At 38.8% G+C, this 15,648-nt stretch overlaps 1 protein-coding gene across 6 annotated transcripts in view; it reads left to right on the forward strand.

Moving 5' to 3' along the window:
- Positions 1-15,648, forward strand: part of MRTFB (myocardin related transcription factor B) — a 214,889-nt gene that overhangs the window by 15,979 nt on the left and 183,262 nt on the right. For 4 of the 6 annotated variants that reach the window (XM_043914358.1, XM_043914360.1, XM_043914357.1 and 1 more), the window contains exon 2: positions 2,999-3,063. The gene's annotated coding sequence lies outside the window, so the exon portion shown is untranslated. Of the gene's footprint in view, positions 1-2,998; positions 3,064-3,309; positions 3,427-15,648 lie in introns of all 6 variants that reach the window. The other 2 variants (XM_043914362.1, XM_043914361.1) reach the window with 1 other exon arrangement.

The raw sequence follows: 15,648 nt of genomic DNA on the forward strand, positions 1-15,648 counted from the left end.
CACATGTCAGTTCATATATGTGAAGTCTATCTGTGGGATACCTTTCCAGAAGTGGGATTGCTGGGTCCGTGAGCAGTGTGTTTGTACATTTGGATAAATGCTGCCCTCCTTCAGGGTTGTACCATTTTGAACCCTTGCAAGTATCTGTCTCCACAGCCTCTTGTAATAGGCTGATTACCAGCCTTTGGATTCGTATCAGTCCGATAAGGTTCAAAGTAACTCATTGTGGTTTTAATGTGCATTACTTTGATTATGAAGGAGGCTGAGCATCTTTTCACATGCTTAACGGCTGTTTCTTTTCTATGAACTATTTGTTCATGCCCTTTGCACATTTTTCTTTTGAATTACTTTTTTTCTTAACAATTTCTAGGAATTTATAAATTAAATCAGGCCTCTGTGATGCGAATTGCAATTTCCTCAAGCTTGTCATTTTTCAAAAGTTTACTTTAATATATTTTGGTATAGAGAAGGCTTTAAAGCTTTTTCTTTAAATTTTAAGCAGTTAATATTTTATGGATTTTTGAGTCATGAAAAGGCCTCCAAGAATTTGGATTTCACCCATGTTTCTTTTCTCTAAGGATTTTTTTTCCCTTTATGGTTTCATTTTTACGCTTAAATCTTTGATCCATTTAGAATTTATTCTAGTATTCAGGGGTGATATATAGATTCAGCTTTATTCATATGGCTGCCACTAATTTTTAGCCATTTGTTTCAGAATAGAGTACACCTTCATTATATTCCAGATTTCCAGATATTTTGGGAGACCTCTCTGGGCTTTCTGGTCGGTTCCATTAAGTCTTTCTATTCCTGCACAAGTACACATTATTGGATTTATAAAACGTCTTAATGCCTTGTAAAACTAGTTTGTCCTGTTGCCCTTCACTTTCCTGGCCATTCTTGCTTGTTTATTTTTCCATGTGAACTTTAGAATCATTTGTCAGTTCCGGAAAAGAAAAACACACTTTAAAAAAGTTGAGATCATGTTAAATTTATAAACTAACATAGGGAGAATTGGTATCTTTCTGATATTGAATTTTCCATTCCAAGACCATCATGTTTTTTTCATTTGTTTGGTTTTACTCCTGACTCCTAGAGCACAAATTTTTCTCATACAGGTTTTTCCCATTTCTTATTAAATTTATTATATGTGTGTATATTTATGTGTATTGGAGAAGGAAATGGCAACCCACTCCAATATTCTCGTCTGGAGAATTCCATGGACAGAGGAGCCCAGTGGACTACAGTCCATAGGATCAACGAAGAGTCAGACACGACTGAGTGACTAACTTTCATTTTCATTTCATATTTATATGTATGCCTATATATACATATATGTATGTTTTTATAAGTGAAGTCTTTATCTTTTCTAAGTGGTTTTGATTGTATGAAAGCTGTTTATTTTTGTGTAAGTATAGAAGGTGATATACCTTGAAATTCTAATTAGTTTTTAACGAGCGTTAAATTCTGCAGACTCCCTTATACTTTTTTTGCCTGAAGAGAAAGAAAGCCTTGGAAGTCAGGCCTGCAGTTAAATTCTATAGCTGCATTTATGAGCTCAGTGGACATCTAGGGATCTGTTTGACTCCTCTGAGCCTCGGTTTCCTAATTAGTAAAAGGAACAATTCTGGCTTGGTAAGAATGTTTGGAGAATTAAGAAGAATGTGAAATTCATCACTTAGTGCCACTTCTGCCACTGTCACTGCCAACAGCAGCATGGATTGAGGTTGCTGTTCTCTTTTTCTTCTTCCTCTTTCCCCTCTCACCTGTAAAAGAGAAAGACATTATAAAGAAAAGTAATGAAACAATACCAGACTTGAAATTAAAAGTAAGCTGTGATTCACCCCAAGCAGGATAATCAGTGTCCTTGAGAAAAGAACAAACTCAACCCAGCGTTTGAGGCCCCTCCTGCCTCTCTTTCTGACCTTGCTGCTGGTTGCCCTCTCGGATACTCCCCGACCAGAGGCTGCGTAGCCTTCCCCAAAGGCCCCGAGTTTCCTATCGTGCCATCCCTTCCACTTAGGATGTTCTGCTACCTAATTCTGCCACTTCAAATGCGTGCTGCCCCACACCCAATAAAAAACAGGATCTGTCTCCTCGTGTCGCCCGTCTGTCCTGTAGCTTAGCCTTGGTAGACTGGAAGCTGTGAGGAGAGAAATTGTCACGTCCACCAAAGAATGCAGGACACCTGGGAAAGAGCAGACAGTCAGATGTTTTTAAATAAATGAATAATTGATTTAGATCTTTCTTTGACTCGATGGACAGGAGTTTGAACAGGCTCCGGGAGTTGATGAAGGACAGGGAAGCCTGGTGTGCTGCAGTCCATGGGGTTGCAAAGAGTCAGACACGACTGAGCGACTGAACTGAACCTGCCTTGTGTCATATGCCTGGGTAATTCTTCTGTCACCCAGTACATTGTAAGAATGTTGAAGATAAGGATTATGCCATTTCTCAATAATTATAGTAATAATGTGGTGATAGAGGTGGTGAGAGGCAAATGGATTTATTATGTAAGAACAAGTACTAATAAAAGTGAAAACTAACAATCATCGAACATTTTACTGTGTCCCAGAAACTGTTTTAAAGTCCGTGATGTAGATTATCTTTCATAACCCTCAGCCGGCTTAGGAGTTGAGTCCTGTTATTAGGCACTTGGGGAAACCAAGGCACATGGATTTATGGACTTGCTCAGGAGCAGACAAGCAAGGAAGTGGTAGCGCGGAGACTCAGGCACGTGTTCTTAATCTAGCAACCCAGCTTTTCACCTGCTGTGAGGTTGACTACTGTTAGGTATAGGTTCTTGAACCATTTAGGGAAAGTTATTCAATTCCACTTGAACCTGCTCACTTTTCTGCCCAATCTTCCCATTTTAGTAACTTCTATTTTATTCATTCTGATTTCTCTCAGACTTGATGTTCTCTGAGAGACCTTCTCTGACCACCCTGCCTGGCATGCCGTAGATGTTCAGTAAAAAGTAATTTTAACTGTTTTTTCCCTCTAGGTTCCCAGTAAAGGTGCTAAGAAAGAGAATGTGAGACAGGAAAATAATTAAACATTTTTACTGAGGTAAGTTTTTTATGATTTAACTTTTTTAAAGAAAACGTCTCTTATGTAAAAAAAATTTCTCTCCATACCTGCTTTCTGAAGATTACAAGAGGGAGATTGTTGTTGTTTTAGGAGTGTGTCAGTTGATAGAACCTGGGGTTCTTAAGGTGGTTGCCAGAAATGTGGGCTTCTGATTAAGGTCATTTGGCTCCCTTACTTCTTTGACTTGAATCTTTAATAAATTTCCGTTATCTCATTGTTTTAAAGCCTCGTGCTGAGAAGGAGATCCCACAGGTGGAAATCTGTGAGCTGTTTGGTGATTATACACGCTTGCAACGTTCAGTGAAAACTTTTGATTTTAAAGTAGGGATTTGAAGCCACTTGGTGAGATTGCAACACTTCATTTTCTTAAATGAAAATGTGTTGTTTATTTTCTTGCAGTAATGAGAAAAAATTTCCATCAATGACACCTACCTCCTGCCACCCAGAAATGACTGCCATTATTATTTTGATGAAACTCCATTTAGAAATTTATGAATATAGAAGTATTTACATACAAATCTTTTAGTAAATTGGTCTTTTATTTAATGCAAGAGTATATTTTATATATCTCTACACATGAATTGTAAAAGATGTGTGTAATCATATATAATCATTTTACTGACGATATTTGATTATTTAGAGGCACCATACTTTAATTGAGTCATTCATTTGATGACTGTTTAGATGGTTTCTAGTGGATAATAGTGTGTCGAACAACCCTGTACCTACATCATTACATGCTTGTTCATTTATCTTTTTTGAAGTATACCTACTGGGTCATAGATGATACGCGTTTTAAATGTAGGTGCTTGTGGCTAAACTGCCCTCTGTAAATAAAGACCCCTCCCCAACTGAAGTTCACCAGAGTCCTGTTTTTCATGTCCTTATCCACACTGAGGTTTGTTCATGTGTTTAATGCTTACCGGTCCAATAGAGGAAAAAATGGTGTCTTTGTGAGATAGCGGGGTTTTTGTTTTTAATTGTATTTGTTTATTTTGGACTCTGCTGGATCGGCGTTGCTGCACTCGGGCTTTGCTAGCAGGGGCCACTCTTCACTGCGGTGTGCAGGCTTCTCGGTGCAGTGGCTTGTCTTGTGGAGTACTGGCTCTAGGAGCTTGGACTTCAGCAGCTGCGGCCTGTGTTATCTTCCCAGATCAGGGATTGAACCTGTGTCTCCTCTAGCAGGTGGATTCTTTGCCATTGAGCCACCAGGGAAGCGAGATAGCAGGGTTTCTGACTGGAGTAAACCTTTCATGTTTAAAGACCTCTTTCATCTAATAGCCTTACTTACATAAAGAATTTCCTTATTAATAACATGCATGTGATTCTTGTGTGTATGTGAGACACTCTTGGACTTTAAATGTGATGAAAATGTTGAAATATGTTGAATTCTTTGTTTTTAGGTCTATTACCCTGATTGAAAGTGAAAGTCACTCAGTCGTGTCCGACTCTTTGACCCAGGCCAGAGTACTGGAATGGGTAGCCTATCCCTTCTCCAGGGGATCTTCCTGACTCAGGAATTGAACCGGGGTCTCCTGCATTGCAGGTGGATTCTTTACCAACTGAGCTATCAGGGAAGCCCCATTACCTTGATTAATTCATTATAAATATTTTAAAATTGTTGCTGTTCAGTCACTAAGTTGTATCTGACTCTTTGTGATCCCAGGGACTGCAACACGCCAGGCTTCCCTGTCCTTCACTAGCTCCTGGAGTTTGCTCAAGCTCATGTCTGTTGAGTTGGTGATGCCATCCAACCATCTCCTTCTCTGTCGCCCCTTCTGCCTTTAGTATTTCCCATCATCAGGATCTTTTTTTAATGAGTTGGCTCTCTACATCAGGTGACCAAAGTAATGGAGCTTCAGCTACAACATCAGTCTTTCCAATGAATATTCAGGGTTGATTTCCTTTAGGATTGACTGGTTTGATCCTCTTGCTGTCCAAGGGACTCTCAAGAGTCTTCTCCAGCACGACAGTTCAAAAGCATCAGTTCTTTGGTGCTCAGCCTTTATGATCCGACTCTTACATCTGTTCATGACTGTTGGATAACCTATAGCTCTGACTATATGGACCTTTGTCAGCAAAGTGGTGTTTCTGCTTCTTAGTATGCTATCTAGGTTTGTCATGGCTTTTTTTCCCAAGGAGTAAGCGTCTTTTAATTTTGTGGCTGCCGTCACCATCCACAGTGGTTTGGAACCCAAGAAAATAAAACCTGCCACTGTTTCCACTTTTTCTCCATCTGTTTGCCGTGAAGTGGTGGGACTGAATGCCATGATTTTAGTTTTTTGCATGTTGAGGTTTAAGCCAGCTTTTTCACTCTCCTCTTTCACCCTCATCAGGAGTCTTTAGTTCCTCTTTGCTTTCTGCCGTTAGAGTAGTATCATCTGCATATCTGAAGTTGTTGATCTTTCTCCCAGCAGTCTTGATTCTAGCTTGTGATTGATCCAGCCCAGCATTTCACATGATGTACTCCATATATGAGTTAAATAAGCAGGGTGACAATATACAGCCTTGATGTACTCCTTTTCCAATTTTGAACCAGTCTGTTGTTCCATGTCTGGTTCTAATTGTTGCTTCTTGACCTGCATACAGGTTTATTAAGAGGCAGGTAAGGTGGTCTTATGTTCCCATCTCTTTAAGAATTTTCCACTATTGGCAACTAACTGATATTACTGAGTTAGGTGAATATGCATTCACATGTATGCATATGAATGCCAATGTTGAGTTTCATCTGTCCAGAGGATTTTGCCAGTTTCTGATATGAATATGAGCTCTAACTTTATGTTTGTTTCAGATTTTATTTCAAATAAAAGTTGCCTAAGAAAGGTCTCACATGAAACAAACATGTACTTTGTCATTGGCTTATTGTTTGTTTTTTGACTTAATTGAAAGCCAGTTAAAATTCATCTTTTTCCTTGATATAGAATGCATCTTCTTATATTGTCTTTCATGTGGGTGCTTTTCTTTTCACTCCAGGTTAACATTGTTGAGGCTTGGACCTAGTGTGTTTTATGCACCAGCTTACATCCAGCAACTACTGTGATACGTGGCATGTACATGGCAGACACTCAAATCATTTTTGTAGGAATTAATGATTGGTCAATATCATCATTATTAAGTTAGAATTAAGATGCAAATGAGATGTGCCTTTAATTTTAATTAAGAAATTTAATTTCTTGGAGAAGAAAACTAGCACCTGTGATGTTTAAATGCACCTAAATCTAGATGTATATAATTGTAGTGACATTTGCTGCCATAACCTTTTGTGATGTTTTGTTTGGACTGTTGATTTGGACTCTGTCCAGTTTCTTCGCAGAATCATACATACAACTGTTTTAAATCTGCTTTTTGTTTTGTTGCTATTGAGGGGAAAGTAACTATATAAAGTAGGTAAAGGACTTGATCTGCTATTTACAATATGTTTCATATTATAAAGATGGGAATATCTTTCAGTTATTTGAAGACAAGGATAAAGTAAATTATAATGGAGAGAAATTGAGGTATATTTTAATTGTGTAGTTGAGCATTTGTTAAAAGTAAAAGTAGAGAAATGGATTGGCAGCCATTAAGAAAAATGTGTAAATCTTTGTCCAGTATCCTGCCTGATAAGCGTTTCTGACTCACAACCAGTTTTTCACAGCCAAAATAAACAGAGAGAGTGGAACAATTATCTAATAGATTTAGGCAATGTTGAGGATTCTTGTTTCATACACTTTGTTTCCACTGGAGTATGGGATTCTAAAGAATGCATGTGCTAGTTTTAATTAGTATTTTAGCAGCAGCTATTTGCATGTAAAATTTTTTTAATTTATTAAATAATCCCCTAGCAGTTTTTATTTGTACTTTAACTTTCTTAGCAACTCCTTCCTTAATAAATCTAAAGTTATTAATAAATCTAGGCAGGCTTGAAAGGAAATTATTGAGTCTTCATTTAGTAGGGTCTAAATTAATTACATTTTCTGGACTTTATCCTCTATCTTATTGTGGCTAGTGGTATGATCTTGTATTTGGTTTCTAAAATAAGTGAAGTTCTATGTTCTTATATCTCTTTTCTGCAATAGTATAGGAAGTTCCTTATATTATAGCTTTCATTTCACTGATGACTAACTTTCTTTAATTGCATGCTTTAAAACCCTAATTCTAAAAATACTTCTGAAAAGTGAGGCATTACTAGTAGTAGTTAAACTGGCGTCTTAATTAAACTTAAGACTTTATCATTTATTTCTCCTCTGAGCTGCGTTTGTAAAAATTTTTATACTGTATTTAAACAGATTTTAAGACATTCTTAGGCACTTAATGGGTTGGATTTTATGCATTTGCAACAGTTTCTTCCTATTTTAGGCATAAAGCTTAAAGTTTAGACTGGCAGTGTAAGTGGTTATTTGATTGGAAAGTTGGAAAGAAGAGAAGTTCTGTCTTCATATACAGGATTTGTGGTGGTAGAATATTCACATGAAACTGTTTCACGGTCAGGGTGAGAGTACTGAACTGCAGTAGGAGGGCAAAATGAGTGCTGACATGTGGTATAGAGAACATCTCCCGAGCAAGGGCAGCACTCGGCCTTCCTTCTGTAGCATTTACAGTGAGTTAGTCCCTCGCAGAGGTTTTATTAAATTCAGAGTCTTAGGGGGAGAGTTTGGGGAAGAGGGGTAGAGAACAGAAGCTTTGGGCTACAAGTTCCGTAATGAACATGGTGCTTGGTGGAGCTCCCCAGCGGTAGGCCTCTCCAGCCTCTGAATGTCCCATCCCCCTTGAGACCCTGGAGGCTTTGTGCTGTGATAGAACTTGGTCTGGAGCTGGGCGGAAGGAGTCTGCCATCTCCCACTGCAGAGTCTCAGTTCACTCCAGTTCAGTCACTCAGTCCTGTCCGACTCTGCGACCCACGGTCTCACTGCAGAGTCTGGATGCCCTCTAAGTAGACTCCGCCACGCAAGTATGAGGTAGTGGTGTCAGGACAAACGCGGGAATTCCACATGAGCTTTACCTCTGTAAAGCCTGTTTGTTCAGAGAGGACACCTAATTCATGGTGCGGGTTATGTTTGCGTCTGTTAAACCCAGTAAGTTTTGTTGTAAGTAGATTTCAGTTTGTTTTAATGTAACAAAGTTTTTTTGTCTGAATCTTCTGGCAGCCATCTCTCAAATGTTAACGTTAATAGCTGTCAGTGGGAGGGGTATCCGCCTACATCTTTTCTGCAGTGCTTGAAACCATCCCACTTCCTTTTTCTTTTTCCTTAAGAACTGATTACTGACACTTGGGAATTATAATCAGATTTCATCAATCTTTATGGAAAGGTTACCAATTATTGCACTGAAAAATAGGCATTTGTCTCTAATAGTAAGTGTTTCTCTTGGTATGTCTCTCTCAGTTCATTGCATTTAAATACCTCTTAGGTGAATGAATGCTTTGTGTCATGCCCTGACTTAATACATTTAAAGCAGATTTTATTGATGGCTTTCTTACTTTCAGTTATATGGGAGGGGGAATAATTTAATAGAGAATTTTCATAGGATCTTTTGGTTGCTTAGATGTCCTTGGGGTAGAAAAGAATGACTGGTATCAGTTATTTCTGTTGTGATACAAGCTCCAGAATCAATATTTGCATTGAAGAGTTGAGAGCAGTGAGGATTTTTACGGTGGGGATGTACATATTGAGCATTGGGCTGTACCTTCGGTGTGTATTCTTTTATTTTGTTCTCTAATGACTCTCAGAGGCTAGATTCAGTCACTCCAGTTTTAGAGAATAGAAGGCTTGGTTATGAGATTTGTACTTGGCACTCGGCTAGTACATTAAAAACAAAACAGTGACTTGAATCCAGATCTCTCTGGCTTTTCTTGTCACAGTTCTTAGAGTGGCTCCATTATCGTCGATTAGTGAAACGTTGGGCGGAACGAAGAAACAGCCGCTTTATCAGCACCATCACCCTCGTTCTCACCCTCCCCTCTGGTTCTAATGTTCTTCAGCATTAACTGGCGGAGGTTAGGAGCCTGCCAAGGTGTCTGGCTCATTGTGTTCAATACAACATAGGCTTGTTTAATTTAGCAGTGCTCTGAGATGAAAGGTTCATGACGGCCAAGTACAAACAGACCTTCTGTGGGATGTTAATTTTGTTATAGGAGAGAATGCTTGTTTTTCCTTGCTCTGTGTTAATAAAGAAGCTGGCACATTTTCTCATCAGTTAAAAAGGACTTTGACGTGTTTAAATCTGTGTAATCAAAGGGAAGTGAGTGGTTCTGATAAACATTTTTCTTTGTGCAGTTTTTGGTTAATTCCATTTTATACCTGCCAGCCAATTGCAGTTTGTGTGCTCTTTTGTTCTTTTCTTCTTTTTTTTTTTTAATTTGATTTTATGATTGGTCGCTGTGGGGATTTGGTGGTAGGAAAATAAATCATTTCCTCATTTGAACAGATTGTGTGTTTGTGTGTGTATGTGTGTTTACGACAGGTTATCCTGTAGTAGGCAAAGTGATTCAGTCAGGCCCCTGCACAGAGGTGTCACTATATGATTTTGTGTAGTAATTTTTTTCATAATAGCTCTATTGACATGTAATTCACATACCATAAAGTCCACCCATTTAAAACATAAAATTCAATAGATCTTACTGTATTCACAGAGTTATGCACAGATCCCCAGTCTCATTCCAGAACACTTTCATCACCCTAAAAAGATCCCCCAGACCGAGTAGCAGTCACTTCCCATTCTTCCCTCTCTTTAGTCTCTGGCAACCACCGTTCTACTTTCTGTGTCTCTGAATTCAGAGTATGTTATGTAAATGGAATTATACAATGCGTGTGACCTTTTGTGTCTGACTTCTTTCACTTAGCATGTTTTTGAGGTTTGTCTGTGTCATAGCATATATAAGAATTCATTCTTTTTTGTTGCTAAATAATATTCTACTGCATAGATAGATAACATTTTGTTTACTCATCCGTTGATGGCCACTTAGGTGGTTTCCAGGTTTTGACTCTTGCGAATGCTGCTGAGAACATTCATGTCTATGTTTTTTGGGTGGACATCTGCTATCATTTCTCATGGATGTGTACCTAAGAGTAGAATTGCTGCCTCTCATGGTAACTCTATATTTAACTTTTTGAGGGACTGCCAAACTGTTTTCCAAAGTGGCTGTACTATTTTACGTTCCCATCAGCAGTGTTAGAGGATTCCATCCTAGCCAACACTTATTATTTTTTGTTTTGTTTTTCATAGTAACCATCCCAGTGAATGTGAAGTGGTCTCTAGTGGTAATTTTGATTTGCATTTTCCCTAATGGCTAATGATGTTCAAAATCTTTTCATGAGCTTCTTGGTCACTTGTATATTTTTTAGAGAAATGCCTATTCATGTTCTTTTCCTATTTTAAAAATGGGATTGTCTTTTTATTGTTGAGTTATAATATTTTTGTGTATTCTAGATTTCTTTGTATATTTTAGATGCACCCCTCTGCCCTCCACATAAGTCTTTATCAGAGGTATGAATTGTAAAATTTTCCTCCCTTTCTGTGGATTGTCTTTTCCCTTTTTAAAAAAATATTCTTTGAAGAAGTTTTTTAATTTTTGAGAAGACCAACTTCTGTTGTCTTTGGTTGCTTATGTAGTCTTGCCTCTGTTTGAAATTTTCTGCAAGTTAAAAAATGTACCTTATTTCTATACATCTGATTTTAAAAGTTGCTGCAAAATTAAATGATCAGCTGTTAACTATACAATGGGTAGAGGTATTTAAACATCTTTCATATTTTCAAATATTCTTATCTAATACAAGGTGAGAGGACCAAGTTTCCTAACCTAAAACCCAATGTGCATTTTTTAAGTTAGAAAAAATGTCTTTCAGCGTTCTGCCTAGCTCAGAATGCATGGGACAGTCTGTGAACGTTTTAAGTATTTTGTATGTACTAAGCCCTTGACTAGGCTTGGGGATCCAGAGGTGAGTAGGCTTTGGCTCTATCCTCAAAGAACTAGAGCTCACATGCCAAGCTAGAAGCATCCACAGACAGTGGAGACCCATGGAAGGGAGGAAGGAGTATTCTCCTGTATCTGGGTGAGAATGCCTCACTGAAGAGTGGACACTTGAAGCAGCTTTATTGAGATATAATTCATGTACCACGAAGTCACCCATTGAAGCATGCAACTCAGTAATTTCAGTATAGTCACAGAGTTGTGCTCAATCTGAAAAGATGGGTGGCAATCAGAACTTTCTGTTGGGGTCTTTGATTCTCTCCTCCAGTTTCTTGCTACTGTGTACACCGTGTGTCTAGACCAGGTGTTTTGTAGCCATGGTATTTAGGATTCTTAGTGTAATAAAATGTAAAAATGGCTGTGATGACTTTGATGCCTAGAAGTGAACCTAAAGAAAACCACTTTACTTTCTTCAGGTTTTCAGAAAGAAAAATATCCTGCTTACCAGTTAGTTCAGCTTTGGACGGAGAGGGGGTGTGTGTCTCTCTCTAAGCTAAAGCCCAGGTAATTCCATTCAGTCAAAGCATAAAATGTGAGGCAAGGAGTAACAGGTGCGTGGCTGCAGAGCAAGATTGATTGTAGAGAGCTGGGTGTGTCCTGTTAAGGAGCTTAGATTTTGTCCCTGTTGATTCTGGAGCCACTCTCCAGCAGGGGGAGTGTGATGTAGTCACTCTGGCCCCTGTGTTATGGATGCTGCGTGTGGGGGCAGGACTGGAGACCAGAGACCCATTAGACTGTTGCGTTAGTCCAGTAAGAGTCAGTGAGGACCTGAACTAGGGTATTTGTGGCAGAGTTGGATAAGACTCAGTCTGGAAATGTTTAGGAGCTATCAGTCAGGAATCCTGGCTACAAGTAACAGAAATCCTCCTAAGTTTAAACTATCTTAAGTGAGTGAAGTCGCTCAGTCGTGTCTGACTCTTTGCGACCCCATGAACTGTAGCTCACCAGGCTCCTCCATCCATGGGATTCTCCAGGCAAGAATACTGGAGTGGGTTGCCATTTCCTTCTCCAGGGGATCTTCCTGATGCAGGGATCGAACCCAGGTCTCCCACATTGCAGGCAGACGCTTTTAACTCTGAGCCACCAGTTAAAAGAGGAATTAATTGGAAGGTTCTTGGAGAAGGTTGTAAAAGATATGAAATGCTGCAGATACCAGAACAACCTAGGGACCTTGGGAATTGGAAGAGGTCTCATCATCACAGGTACTCTTTCTCCCAACTCTGGGCCCTTGGGCTTCTGCATAGGGCAGGGGCTGTCTTCATACTGTCCTACCAAGAGGAAGAAAAAGCTCCTCTTGCCCAGCTCATTTTTAAAATCCTAGGGGCTCTCTTGGCTTTGAATTTTGTGCCTTCACCAGGCACTGGGAGGGGGTCTTTGACAGCTGTCTACCACCATCATGTTGGGAGTTCCCAAAAAGAGGAAGGTTGTTGTGGGCAGAGCCAGCCGTGCACACCTGCTCGAGGAGTACTGAGATGGAGGAGATCTGAGGAGGAAGAGTGCCTCCCACGTGTGTGTCTCTGATAGCCTGTGATGGCACCGTTGCCATCTGAGAATGCGAGTTCAGGGAGCAGGCACACCAGAGTGCTGTGAGTTCAGTTTTAGACCAACTTGGACTGGGACCTGGAACTAATCACAATTTGCAAGTTACATATTTTTATGATTATTTGACTGGTTTGGCTTTCTTCATAATTAAAAGTCTTGTGAGGACAGGAACTGTCTTGTTTTCTTCATTCTGAACTTCCAGAGCCCAGCATAGTATACTTGACACATAACAGGTATTCAGTGAATATCTGTGTGAATGATCCAGGTGAACACGTTCAACAGGCAGCTGAGTGTACAGTTTGGATCTCAGTCAAGGACAGGAAATATGGATTTGGGAGGTATCGATTTGGAAGGGCTGTGTAGTGGACACAGTGGCTAAGGGACTGTTATAAAAGTTCAGATACTGTGTAGACCTGAAATTTTCATGTCCAGGTAATTATGCCTTTTTTCTTTGCCATGCCAAGTATTATCAGTAATTATCCACTGACAATCCTGCTAATTAGTTTTTTAATTTCCATGACTAAAATTAGATTTGTGATAGGTAGAGAAATAAAGGTGATAAAGACAGATTCTGTTTCCTTTTAAAAATAACTGACTCATAGGATGAAACCTTGGATATGATTTCAGATCACTCCTGTAAGCTCTCACAAAAGATGTTTATAAAACACTTGGAACAATACAGATTGTACTAAGAAAATGTGCTTTGATCAACTCTGGAGATACAAAGCAGGGAACTTAATAAATCAAGTCCTATTTGTGAATGGAAAGGACTGGAAGTTCACCTTAAAAGTAAGAATTGAGTTCATAGCAAGACCTAAGTTTTGTTTCTGAATAGCAGATGTTAACTTATTTTCATCTTTTATGTGAAAAAAAAAATGAATTGCAGGTTTCAGATCTTGGCATCTTGAAATCTGACTCCTGATTCCTATCTCTTAATAGCTTTTGGAACACTAGTCTAGAAATGGAATTTGACTTTGGTTTTTTACCCTTTAATTTTGAGGTGAATGTGCTGCCAGCTCTGTCTTTCCTCTATATTCAAGAAAACCAAATCACAGGTAGCTTGGATATGGTATAATTTTTATTATTTAAATATTAGAAAAAATAGGGTCTTGTTTATCTAGAGTAGTAATATTACGTTGACACTTGGGAAAGATGGTTTTTGGGGTTTTGTGCTTTTTTTTTTTTCATTTTAATGCATAAATAGAATTATATTACTTTTATGAGCTCAACGCTCTCAGCCTACCACCTTGCCATATGACAAGACATTATAGTAAATTGCATGTATTTTAAGTGTCTTTGTTTATTGCCTAGATTCCTTTCTTACCCTCCTAGTAGAGATGTGAGCCATATTCGTTTATTTAATTTTTCGCCAAAGAACTTTAACTAAATTTGCCTGACTCCCAATGCAGGCAAGTGTCTTTTAGCAAGTTAATTTAAAGGAGCATTTCTAAAAACTCAACTTGCATAGATTATAGCATCCCAGCTTTTAAAATTACTGTTAAGATATATGTTTAAAATAGGACACAGATGATTTTCTTTTGGTTTATAGATTAATGCTTATTCTTTAAAATAGTTTCAACACATATCTGATAGACTGAGACTCTGTGCCTTCTGAAATTTTCCAAGGCTCCTTCAAGACTGGGAAAGAGAATACATTTCAGATCTTAATGATGAAGTCAAAATTATGAGTTTGACTCCTGCATAAACTAGTTAAGTTATAAATGGGAAAATCTCCATGCTGAGACCCCAGACCTCAGCACACTGTATCCTTTTTGAAATCAGTTACAGAGCTGAAATGAAAGAAGGCTGATTTCTAGAGATACCCCTTATCAGCTCCTGGAGAATAAAAACTTTAAATACCTCTAATATGGTTTAGCTTATTCTGTATTCTGAAATGATTTTTATCAAGAGGTTCTTACCTTCATTCTTTACTAGTTAATTTTTCAGAGGTAGCATCATTCAAAATAGAAAAGTTCACAGCCTAGATGTCAGAGAGGGGTTCGTCAGCAGCCGTTATTGATGGGGGTGAACAGCAGCCCTGAGGGAAGAGGCCTGATTCTCTCACGCAGCCGGGCCTGGGGCTTGTCAGGGCTACTTCTGTGCTGCTTCTCTTTCACATATGCCGTATCTCCGCTCCTTAGTTCTTTGATTTTTTTTTATGACTAATAAATATAATTTTATCATATATGTTAATATAATTTTGTCATATAATTTTATTACCATATCATTCATGATGAAAGTGATAGAGGAGAGTAAAAAAGTTGGCTTAAAACCCAACATTCGAAAAACTAAGATCATGGCATCTGGTCCCATCACTTCATGGCAAAGAGATGGGAAGACAATGCAAACAGTGAGAGACTTTATTTTGGGAGGCTCCAAAATCACTGCAGATGGTGACTGCAACCATGAAATTAAAAGACGCTTGCTCCTCGGAAGAAAAACTATGACCAACCTAGACAGCATATTAAAAAGCAGAGACATTACCTTGCCAACAATGAAAGCTATGGTTTTTCCAGCAGTCATGTATGGATGTGAGAGTTGGATTATAAAGAAAGCTGAGTGCCAAAGAATTGATGCTTTTGAACTGTGGTGTTGGAGAAGACTCTTGAGAGTCCCTTGGACTGCAAGGAGATCCAAGTAGTCAATCCTAAAGGAAATCAGCCCTTAATATTCATTGGAAGGACTGATGCTAAAGCTGAAACTCCAATACTTTGGCTACCTGATGCAAAGAACTGACTCATTGGAAAAGACTCTGATGCTGGGAAAGATTGAAGGCAGGAGGAGAAGGGGAGGACAGAGGATGAGATGGTTGGATGGCATCACCGACTGGATGGACCTGAATTTGTGCAAGCTTTGGGAGTTGGTGATGGACAGGGAGGCCTGGCATGCTGCAGTCTATGGGGTCGCAAAGAGTTGGACACAACTGAGCGACTGAGCTGAAAAGTAATTTTAAAAGCATTAAATAATGTAGAAGGAAGAACATCCAAATAGTTTATCTCTACCCAGATTTATTCTAATTAAGGAAGGATTTGTCTGAATTATGGAAAGTTTAAAACAATTGAAATGCACCTCTG

This window comes from Cervus elaphus, chromosome 10 (genome assembly GCF_910594005.1).
Source record: "Cervus elaphus chromosome 10, mCerEla1.1, whole genome shotgun sequence".
NCBI lineage: Eukaryota > Metazoa > Chordata > Mammalia > Artiodactyla > Cervidae > Cervus > Cervus elaphus.